Genomic DNA, 11275 nt, shown 5'->3' on the forward strand with positions numbered 1-11275 from the left:
GCAGAAAATGTCGAAAGCAAAAGGGATTCAGGGTGGACCCAGCCAAAGTATTAGCTGACAAATGGAGAGGATGATACCCACTCATATAATTATTTATTGAGAATCTACTATGTTCTCAGCACAGTGCTAGACCTAGAGAGAAGAGGCTTTATTTATTCATTAATTCAATCCACAACTATTTATTGAGCACCTACTATGAACCACACACTCTTCTGGGTACAGGGACTATATCACTGAACAAGATAGACAAAAATCACTGTTATCACTGAGCTTACAGTCCTACAGGGAGAGACAAATAATAAACCAATATTCAATAAAATACAGTATGTCAAAGAGTGATAAGTACTATGGAGAAAAATAAGCCAAGATGGTGGTAGGAGAAGTGTTATAATACTAAATAGGATGCTCAAAAAAGGCCTGAGAAGGTGACATAAATAAAAATATTAAGGGGATGAGAGAAGGGTCATGAAAGTGTTTGGGGGTAGAGTGTTCCAGGCCAAAGGACCAACAAATGCAAAGGCCCAGGGGTGGAAATATGCCTGGTGTATTCAAGAGCTTGCCTAAGATCACACCTCCAGTCATTAACAGCTGGGAGAGGAAAGGAATCAGATAGACTGATCATCCACTGTGAATTTGAATTCTCTTAAACCTTAGGACAATTCTGGAAGTAAAGATTATGCTCATTATTCTGACCATTTTACAGATGAGGGAGTGAGATCTGAAGAAGAGAAATAACTTATCCCATATCACACAGGTAGACTAGGCAGGTCTATATGACTCCAGCTTTCTCCAGCCTTCCTGCTCCTCTTCTCTGTGTCCTGTCTATGCAAATCTTAAATATTTGCTGAGTGAATGAATGAACAAATGCACCCTGCACATGTCTCAAGCCTTGCCCTCTCAATGAACTGTTTTCTCGCTGGCCTTGACTGATTTCTTCTTCCTGTCTCTACTTAATCATGAATAACAACAACAATAACTCCAATGTAGAATAGACTGAGAACTAGCTATAGACTGAGAACATTCCACAAATTATCTAATTTAGTCCTTAAGTAATCCTATGAGAAGGTGCTACTATTTTTCCCATTTTATAAGAGAGAAAACTAGAGTTCACTGAGGTAAAATAACTTGCTAGAGGCTCCCCAGCTGGCAAGTGGTGAGGCTAGGATTTAAACCGAGGTCTGTCAGCTCCCAAATCCCTTCTTTTAATCCTATAACATTAACAGAAACCTCTGACATCAATCCATCCCCTTCCTTTTATAAATCAGAAACCGGAGGCTCAGAGAGGACAGGAAGAGCTGGGGGCAGCCACTCAGAACTCAGTCTGGTGTTCCTTCCACTCTACCACATTGTGGGCTATGCACCAGGTTTTCTCTTCTAGGCCTACTTTATGGCTGCTGCAAAAGTCTTAGTGTTCCTAGCAACCTGAGGATAGTTTTGGGAAGCTCATAGTTCACCTTTTTCCCCTAGGTCTAGGTTGGGGTAACATAGGACTTTTTCAATTCTGCTTTATCAAAGTGTTTGCAGTGGCATTTGATCAGAGAAGGTTGCAGAAATGAAAACTGTCCTCTTTTGTGGCTCCTGGAAGAGAGACTGTGCAGGCTTGGCACCAGGAGGTCAGAGATTGTCTGGGGCAGCCGTCTCCAACCTTTTTGGCCCCAGGGACATGTGCTCCTATGAGAATCTAATGCCTGATAATCTGAGGTGGAGCTGAGGTGGTGATGCTAGTTCTGGGGAGTGGCTGAAAACACAAAAGAAGCTTCACTCACCCACCTCTTCCCTCCTACTGTGTAGCCTGGTACCCAACAGGCCACAGACCGGTACTCGGCCTGAGAGTTGGGGACCCCTAATCTGGGGGCAGGGGCCAAAATCAGGCAGAGGGTGAGACTAGAGTCTTTCAGCCAACCAGGAGAGGGGAAGGAGGTAGAGAGCAGAGGGCAGATGACGAATTTCTGGCTTTAAAACCTGTTTATTAGGTGCCATTTGCTCCATAAGAAACTATCAAAACTCCAAGTCCCTAGACTGGGAAGAGATAGAGCAGAGAAGGTTCTTAGAGGCAGCAATTGTAACAGCAGTAACAGTAGCTGCCTACTATTGAGGATTCACGGTGCTGAGCACTAGACTGAGTGCTTTATCTACATTATTGCCAGTCACCCCCGTTCTACAGCAGAGGAAAACTGAGGCTCAAAGAAGTAAAGTGACAGCCAAGATTAGTCACTGCATCACACCCATTCATAGGTCAGTGACAGTGCAGAAAAGGGTCCAGAGACCTAGGTTCCTGCTGCATGACCCTGTACCATCAGCTATCTGCTCTGATTTGAGGTTCTCTCCTCTGTACCAAAAGGGACTTGGTCACCAGTCTCTGCTATAAAATCCAGGAGGCTCAGGGATCCAGTTCTGCCCAGACTACGGGGGCTCCCACAGATATAGGACATCACACTTGCTCTTCTCCCAGTCATCCAGGAAAAAGGGGCCTGATTACTAGCATCCAGGGGGAAAAAAATAAAGCTACATATTTTAAAAATATTTGTCCCCTTTTCAGGGCTTCTGCTGGCTTTGGCCTCTAGCCAGGGAGGGGATCCTAGGATGGGAAGTTAGGGGAAGCCCAGGCCTCAAGACTGAGTGTCCTTGGGCCTGAGGCCAAGGGGAGTAAGAGGCAGGAGGGAGCAAGCTGGCAGTGGGCCAGGCCCCCTCTGGAGGTTTGGGCTGGTTTCTTAATCCTTTCCTTCCTTTGTTGACCAGCTTGGGCTGCCAGGAGAGGCAAAGGAAGCAGTAGGTGGGACCAAGGAGACTCAGCAGTCTGAATCACGATGATACAATCTTTTTTATAGGTGCCCATTACTTGTGCAAGGCCATTTGCAGGGATTATTTCATTGAAACCTCTGCCCTTCACTGTGAGGAAGGCCTGCTGTCTCCATTTCACTGAGGTAGAAACTGAGGTTCAGAAAGGGCAAATGACTGCAGGCCACGCCACTTATAAGTAAGTGGCAGAGTTGGCAGGGAACCTAGGTTGTTGATTCCTCAGAGACGCAGCCCCTGGGTTTGACTAGAGTAGGGATGAGAAGGAGACGAGAGATGAGGGAGGAGCAGGGCAGAAAGGGCCCCGGCAGTTCAGGGAGGAGGACAGGCAGCTGTGAGGGTGTAGGAAGGAGAGGGAAGCAAGTGATCATCTCTAAAGTGACCATCTTCAAAGCCCTGCATGACGTAGGCCCTGCTTCCTTGTCCAACCTCAGCTGCCATCACCACCTACTGTCATCACCACCTACCTCCCCATTTATGCTCCAGCCACACCAAACTACAGTCCTTATGTAGCTTGAGCACATTATATGAGTTCAAGCCTTCATACATGCTATTCCCTATGCCTAGAAATTTGTTCTCACCACTGCCCACCTAGAGAGCTCTTATTCATCCTTCATATCCCAGCTTAGCTATCTCTTCCCCTGATGCCTAGAAAGAGTTAACCACCTGCTCAGCTGAGCTTGTTCTGAAGTGTTTCATGCTTCCTGAGAAGTAGGAACCCTATCTGAGTCATCTTTGTGTCCCCCAGAACATAGTACACAGTCAGTGCTCAATAAATAATTGTTATCTCTAATTGCATTTTATCATTGAATCTTTGAGGCAGGCAAAACAGGTTTTCTTATCCTCACTCTCAAGACAAGGAAAAGGAACGTAAGAGAGAAAGTGACTTCAGAGGTCATGCAGACATTCAGTGATACTGGTAGGTCCAGAATTCAGGGGCCTCTGTACCACACAGCCTCTGTCTGACCCCCACCCCAAAGAGCTGTACTCTCTGCCAGACCTGCCAGAGCCACCACAAGGGACTCCCAAGGTAGGAGTCGGGAGCATGGACCCTGGTGGCCAGAGGCCTTGCCCCAGTGTCCAGCTCAGACATAGCTGCTGCCTGGGGGAATTAAGGCACAAGATAGCAAGGAGCAGACAAGTGGCTTTTACCCCTAAACCCAGCTCTGGTTCCTCCTCCCAGATACGTCCCCCAGCTGAAGACCCCAGCAGACCCTATCACCTCCCCAGACCCCAAGATCTCACATCTCACCTCTTTACTCTCCTGCCTGCCCACTGCAGTCCAATATCACATCCTGCTGGCTCTGCCTCCTAAACAGACCTCACATCCACACCACTGTTCCCCATCCCATGGCTCAATGTCTCAGCATCTTTCACCTGGAAACTTGCCTCCTCTGCTCCTCCCCTCCCATTTGTCCTCCACGACAAGCAATCCTCCCAAAATACAAGCCTAACCATGTCATTCCCTTGCTTAATATCCAATGGCTCCCCACTGCCTCTAGGTCAAGTTCCCCAACTCTCCTGAGCCTGTCTCTTCAGCTACAGTCCCCTGAGTGCAGGTCATGACTCTGTACCTTGGCAAAGCAGTTCCTTCAATTAGGAATGCCCTTTCACCTGGTCTTTGCCTGAGACGATATTCACAGTTCACATGTCAGTACATGTATCAAAAGAGGAGCTGGTAGTTTTTGTGTCCTCCCCAAAACTAGACCGAGCTCCTGGGGAGGTAGGAGGCAGAGACACCACAGATTCATCTGCGTCCCATGCCCTGTCACAGAGTGAGTGTTAGTGAAAGCAGATGACTAGATGACCTTCTAAGAGGTCTCCTCCCTCCCTTTACCTTATAGGTGCCTTTCAAAACCTGTCAGACTAGGTTGCTACCTGCCTATCTCCAGCACACCCCTCCCAGACCTGGTCTCCTCTGTCCCAAGATATCTTTGTAATCCCAAAATAATTCTCATAATTATAACTATAATAATAACAATAATAATTACTGTCATTGAATACTTACCATGTACCTCATATGCATTATTTAATCCTCATAAGACCTCTCTAGGATCTAGGAGGTAGGTAAGTTCTTTTATTATACCCATTTTACAAGTAAGGAAACTAAGGCTCCAAGAGGTTAAATATCTTGCCCAAGGTCACAAAACAAGTAAGCAATAGATACAGGATTCATAGCCAGGTTTGTCTGACTCTTAACCACTATAGTATCTCACTTTCCCCTGCTTTCTGTTGTTTCTTGTCTTCAAAACTCTTAGAGAAGCAGTCCTGGGTGGGTGGGTGTGTGTGTGTGTGTGTGTGTGTGTGTGTGTGTGTGTGTGTGTCTATTCATTTAGCAAACAATACAGTAGCTCCCATCAGCCCTGTGCTGGGCATTGGAGATGGACAGAGATGACTCACATACAGTCTCTGCCTCCTTAGGGGAGGTAAGAGAGTTTCACACTAAGAATTTGGGCCTTAGATTGAGCAGACTTAGGTCTGATCCCCAGCTCCACGCCTAAATAATGATATAACTCTGCATAACTCACTTGATTCAGCACCAGTTCCCTCATTCATAAAGTGGGGGCCATAATGCCAGGTCACTAGGGGGACTAGATGAGATAACATATCTAAAATAGCATAAACAACAAGCCCAGCATATGAGATATGCAATAAATGGCAATAATATATATGATGACTAGAGATTCTCAAGATCCCTAGGTCAACATGGGATGTCATTCTCCAGGGCCCACCTTGGAGCCTCTTCAGCCAGATGCAAATGGTAATAGCAATAATAATGCCTAAACCACCCATTTGCTCATTAAATAATTCCTCAAGGGAAATAGGCTTTATTAACCCTATTTAATAGGTGAGGTAACCTAGGCCCAGAGAAGATGGGTTACTTAATCAAGTCACACAGCAAAAAAAAAAAAAAAAAAACAAGCTGGGACTTCCACTGAGCTATGTCTACACTGGGCAGAGTCCAGACCTTATCCCAGTGCCCTGGCCAGCCTGCTAAAGTGTCTAAACTCCTGACTCCTAGATTCTAGTCCCAGCTGGGTGGGAAGTTAAAAGTAGGAAAAAGGAGCCAAAAGAGAGAGACGTTTTACTTAGTCCCCTCCCAGAATGAGCCCAGGACTGGGAGGAAGCCAACAATTATCATGCGGGGCCCTGGGTTGGCACTTTTCCTTGGCTCCTTCCCGCACCCACCAATGTGGACGAAGTGCTATGATATGTATGTCGCATATGAGGTCTCCAAGACTCAGAGAAGCTAATGACTTGTCCAAGGTCATACAGCTAGGACGATGGCAGTATTAGGAAGCAGAATCCCTCCTCACCCCTCCCACCTTCAGCCCCAGACCTCCCCAGCTGCCCCTCTCTTCTGATGAAACCTAGAGGCTCTGCCTTTCCCTCCCCAGTTCTAAGCACAGCCCCTGAGTCTCTCTGCTGATTGAAGGGCTTGGTACTTGGCCTCACACTCAATTCAAAGGACGCCCTGCCCTACAGAGCCCTGCCCTCCACCAAGGAACTCTCAGTTTAGTGAGAAAGAGGAAACCCACATTCATCAGCCACTGAGATGCTGAGCACTTTATATCCATTAGCCACTTAATCCAGTACAAAGCACACTGATGGGACATAGTGATGCCAAATGAATAAATACGTTCATTCGTTCAGAAATATCTATTGAGTGCCTATGACATGACACTATATTCTAGGTGCTGGAGATACAACAGTGAACTGATGAACAAAAATCCCTACCCTCATGGGGTTTACATGAAGAAAAGAACAAAGATATCTGTGTCAGGTAGGTGTTAATGTTTCCACTCTGCAGATGAAACACTGAGATGCAAAGACCCACCCACCTACAAGTAGCAGAATAAGAAGGCCCACCCACCTACATGCAGCAGAATAAGGATTCTATTCCAGACCAGTCTGGCCCCAAAGACCTTTGCATTGTGTCATGTGACCCAAAAATCACATCAGTGTGTTAAGCATCTAGAGAGAAGTCAGCTGGTTGTGGCGGGATCCTAACTTCACAGAGCGCCCTCCCTCAGTTCTTCCACCCCCACCACTGGGCCTCCCCGTTACACCTCCTAGTGGCCCCAGAGCCACAGGACATGTATTAGAATCGAACCCATGTGGGCATCATTTAACCAAACCAGTACTCACCCAGAAGCAGCCATCATGGTCATACAGCCAGTCAGGGAGGAACCATGAAGCCATCACCACGGTGGCACATAAAAGCAAAGGACAGCAGTGAGACACAAGCACAACCAACAAACAAGCTCTTTGGGGCCCCTCTTCAGCCTGGGCCTGGGCCAAGGATGAAACCCTGGCTTCCTTCTGCCTCTGGGGCTCTGCTGGGGCAGATACCCGTAGTCAGCAATCTGATAATCTGATAATCCACCCAAGCTCATGAGGCCTCCCAGGGCTCAGCCCACTAGAGGCAGTAGGATCCCTATGGACAAATATTAACTGAGCACCTACTGCGTGCCAGGTGTTGAGGATACAGTATGAAGAAGACAAATATGGTCCCTGCCCTCATGGAGCCTACAGTGCAGTGAAGAGGCAATCACATAAATATTAACTGAATTACAATTGTGATGAGTGCTTTGAGGAGGAAACTTAAGAACTTGGGTTCAAACCCTGGCCCTACCATTCACTACCTTTGTGACTTTGGGCCCATTTCTTAATTTCTCTGTGTTCCAATTATTCATCTGTAAAATGGAGACAGCATTAGTACCCACCTCCAAGGGTGTTGTGAGGATTCAATGAGCTAATATATGTAAAACATTTGCACAATGTTTAGCACATAATAAACTGTCCATTGGTGTTAGCTACAGGAAATGACAGTAGGTATAGGTTTTAGAGGGACCTAGTGTCAGGCCATCACCTACCTGACAAGGTAGGGATTAAAGGAGACAATGGGAGATGAAGCTCTGAGTCCGGTGCCTGGCATATGGTAACTATTCAATAAGTGGTGGTGACATTCTTAGGGCTGTTCTCCAAATATCCCCAGGGTAAAGCATCTCAGCAGAGGGGCTGTCAGAGTGCCCTCTCCCGACAACACACACCCAGAACTGCAGCTTTGGGCTGAAAAATAACCAGTACCCACATTCTCACCTGACTCTACAAATGCCTCATCTCCTTTGACCTTCACGATAACCCAGGAAGTGGACAAGGCGAAATTATTACCATTCCCATTTTACAGATGAGGACAGTGGGGTGAAGGGACTCCTTTCTGCATTCCTGGGCACCTTACTTCATATCTCCAAGCCTAGTTAAGTGGTGAAGCCAAGACTACAACGGGCATCTGCCAGGATTTTGTTCTCTGGGTCTTCCTTTGCTTTTTTCCCTTCAGGCTCTGCGACACTAGCTGCACAGCTCCAGACAGCTTTTGAACCTCTCCAACCTCAGTTCTTTCATCTGAAATAGCTGTCAAACAGCCAGCCTAGGATCCAAGCTGCTCCTGACCCAAACTCAAAGAGGCTCAGACATTGATATCCAGAACCCTGCCTCTAACCTTCTACCCCATCGCTGACTTCAGCCACAGACCAAGGAATGTCTGCACTCAACTACTAAAATCCAAGTTTTACAAATGGAGAAACTGAAGTCCAAAGTTAGCCACATAATTAAGGTTGCCTTTTAGTGCCCAGCTCTTGCACCTGGACAGTAGTCAAGTGGGGCAGGCCCTCTGGGGAAACTTCCAGTGGGGCCCTGACCCACAGTTTGCTCCCCCTGCTCCTTTCCCCCCTTCCTGGGGCCAGTGGGCACTGGCACAACCTGTCCCCCAGCTCCTTTGCCTGAATATCCCAGAGCTCCAAGCTCACTCAGCAGGCATCAGGCAGGATCCACAGGTAAGGGCCATTACCTGTTGGATGGAGGTTTCCCCTTTTAGCGGGTCTGAATTATGAAGTCAAATAGACCTAGTTTCAAGTCCCAGTCCAGCCACTTTCAAGCTGTGTGACTTTGGTTGAGCTGATTCACCTCCCTGAACTCCTGTGAAACAGGGATAATACCTATACCTTATGAGGTTGTAAGAATGACATTAGTTAATGCTGCATATTAAAGGCTTATCACAGAGCTCCATGCGCAGTTAAGTGCAGCTCTAATTATGCTTATAGAACACAGGCCAAGAACAGGGCTTAGAGGCCCATAACACTCAGCCTTACCCTTGTCCCCATTTTCTCCCCTCTTCCTCATGTGGGGTGAGGGTAGGGGGTGGACTAAGTCCCAATCTAGGTCTTGGAGACTATAGTAATGGATGCTGGAAGACCTTTAGAGACTCTAGGCTCATCTTCCCCTTTCATGTCACAGAAAAACAAACTGAGACCCAGGGAGAAAAAGTGGCCCATAGACTATCGGAGTGGAATCCTGCCCCCTTTAATAAACATCAGAATCTCAGGCCCTGGGGAAATTCGAGTGCCCCACCCCCAGGGAACTATCACAAATATTCACTCTGCAAACCTCTAGCAAATCTCAGCTCACCATGACATCTATGGTGAGTCCTTCATGGGTGTCCTGTTTAGCCCTGTGGCTAGCAAACCTGTATATAACACACACTTGGTACTCAGGAAAGGCTTAGAAAGTAACCTCATGAAGTTCCTCTCTGGTTTCACAGCTTTGCTCAGGGTTCCCCTCCAGAAGTCTCTCCTTATATCTCCCTTCTTCACTCCCATCCCAGCCTCTGTCTCACCTGCAGCCCAGGTCCCATAAACTGTGCCTGACACCAGCCAGCAGAGCTCTGGGCCTCCAGAGGCCTTTACAGCATCAGCAGCTTCCCAGCCAGGCTGGGATGTTCCTGCCCAGCACACCAGCCAGGCTTCTGGCCAGGGTCCATTCTGCAGAGGGGGTGTTGGACCTGCCCTGCTACTAGCCCCACCTCACTGGCTTAGGGGGTGGGGCAGCCTGGGAGCCCTGGGAGCTGCTATTGGCACCTGGGGCTTACAGGAGGGAAGCCAGCCTGTTCTAGAGAGTGCAGGGATGGGTGGATCAGCAGACAGACGGGTGTGGACCTCCTTGCCTCACTGAGTATCATTCACACACCCAGGCGCTCCACCTGCATCCCACATTGCTAGGACCTGGCAGGCCCTGCCTGACTCTCCTATATAAACAGAGGAAATCTCAGGGCTTCCCCACTCCATTGCCTTCTTTAAACATCCCCATGGGCCTGGTCCCAGACCAGCTACCATTCTGGTCACTACATATTCCTTACCTCATTTGATTCTGCTAAGGCCTGTAAGCTCTGGATTATTGACTAAGGAAGAACCTGGGACTCAGAGAGTCCCATGGTTCTCTGAAATGACTCATGCAATACCATCATACAGCAAGGAAGTGGCAGGATCAGGATCTGAACCCAGTTCTGTTGCATGCAAAGCCTACGGGACATGGGATGTCCCCTTCCCTCTCTCCTCTCTACTTTCTAGAGCTTCTGGATTCCCTTCTTCCCAAAGCTTCCATCTCCCTCTGCATAGTCTCTCCTCCCTACTTCCTAGTCAGAATTAATTCCCACCTCATGATGACTGCTATAACACCTTGATTACATGCACCCGACAGTAGCAGGGTACAGGAGTTATTTCTGAGGTGTCTTTCCGACATGCAGAAAGGCCTTGAAGGCAGGGGGCGATCTCGGTAGGTGCTCCTTAAACCTGATAGTCTGTTCCTTCTATCTCCACCTTCTCCCTTCCCCCCTCCCCCCATGCAAAAGTCCTCTGGATTCCTCCAGCTGATCTCCTCCCCACCCCAGCCTCCTGCCAAGACCAGCCCCCAGGCCTGTAACTGGGGTGAAGGTGGGAAGCTTGCTGAAACCTCATGGGTTCTGTGCCAGTGCTCTGGCCCTTCCCTCTCCCCTTCAGTAGCTGAGGATATGATCAGGCAGTTCTTAGAGGGGCTCCCAGGTGCCCTGAGCCCCAGGCCTTGCCAGGGTCTCCCCAAGCCTTCTCCTTCTGGACAAAGGTCTCCAGAAGGAGAGAAGCAGAGAAGAGGCTGCCTCCAGTCAGCCACTCTCTCCCAGGGGAAGCTGTGGTTCTTGGAATAACCTCCCCTAACCCTTCCAAGATAGACCTCCCCTCCCCCCTTGGGCTGGGGTCTGTCTAGACAAGTCCCTGCCTCCAGTTTGCTGGAGGGGAGAACTCCGTTCCGGTTCTACCCTCAAGAGGTGGTGTCTGCCAGAAAGTGTAGGTGAGGGTGAGAAAACTCTAGGGGAAAGACAGGGATAGGGAGAGACTAGGCTACATAGAGACAAGAGATGAGAGAGACACAGGGACTCAGGGATTGAGAGCAAGCAGGAATCTGAAACCGACAGAAAGACCGGGGAGACCAGAGGCAGAGGGAAGTCCCTAGACCAAACCTGGAAGGGAGTGTGTAGGGCAGAGCCGGGTCCCGCAGTCCGGAAACTCAAAGTCAGTTACGTAAGGGCCAGAGCGGAGCGCGGGGCTCCGGGCTTGGGTGCCCCCTCCCGCTGAGCGCCGCCTGCCTGCCCGCCCGCCAGCTCCCTGCA

The 11275-nt window shown here is 48.6% G+C and overlaps 1 protein-coding gene across 3 annotated transcripts in view; it reads right to left on the reverse strand.

Annotated features, from left to right (window-relative positions):
* Positions 1-11275, reverse strand: part of EPB41 (erythrocyte membrane protein band 4.1) — a 153545-nt gene that overhangs the window by 141702 nt on the left and 568 nt on the right. Inside the window, exon 1 of one of the 3 annotated variants that reach the window (XM_015598919.2) lies at positions 11126-11260. The exons of the other annotated variants lie outside the window; for them this stretch is intronic. The gene's annotated coding sequence lies outside the window, so the exon portion shown is untranslated. Of the gene's footprint in view, positions 1-11125; positions 11261-11275 lie in introns of those variants that run through there. 3 annotated transcript variants of the gene reach the window in all.

Source organism: Pteropus alecto, unplaced genomic scaffold, assembly GCF_000325575.1.
Source record: "Pteropus alecto unplaced genomic scaffold, ASM32557v1 scaffold39, whole genome shotgun sequence".
Taxonomy (NCBI): Eukaryota; Metazoa; Chordata; class Mammalia; order Chiroptera; family Pteropodidae; genus Pteropus; species Pteropus alecto.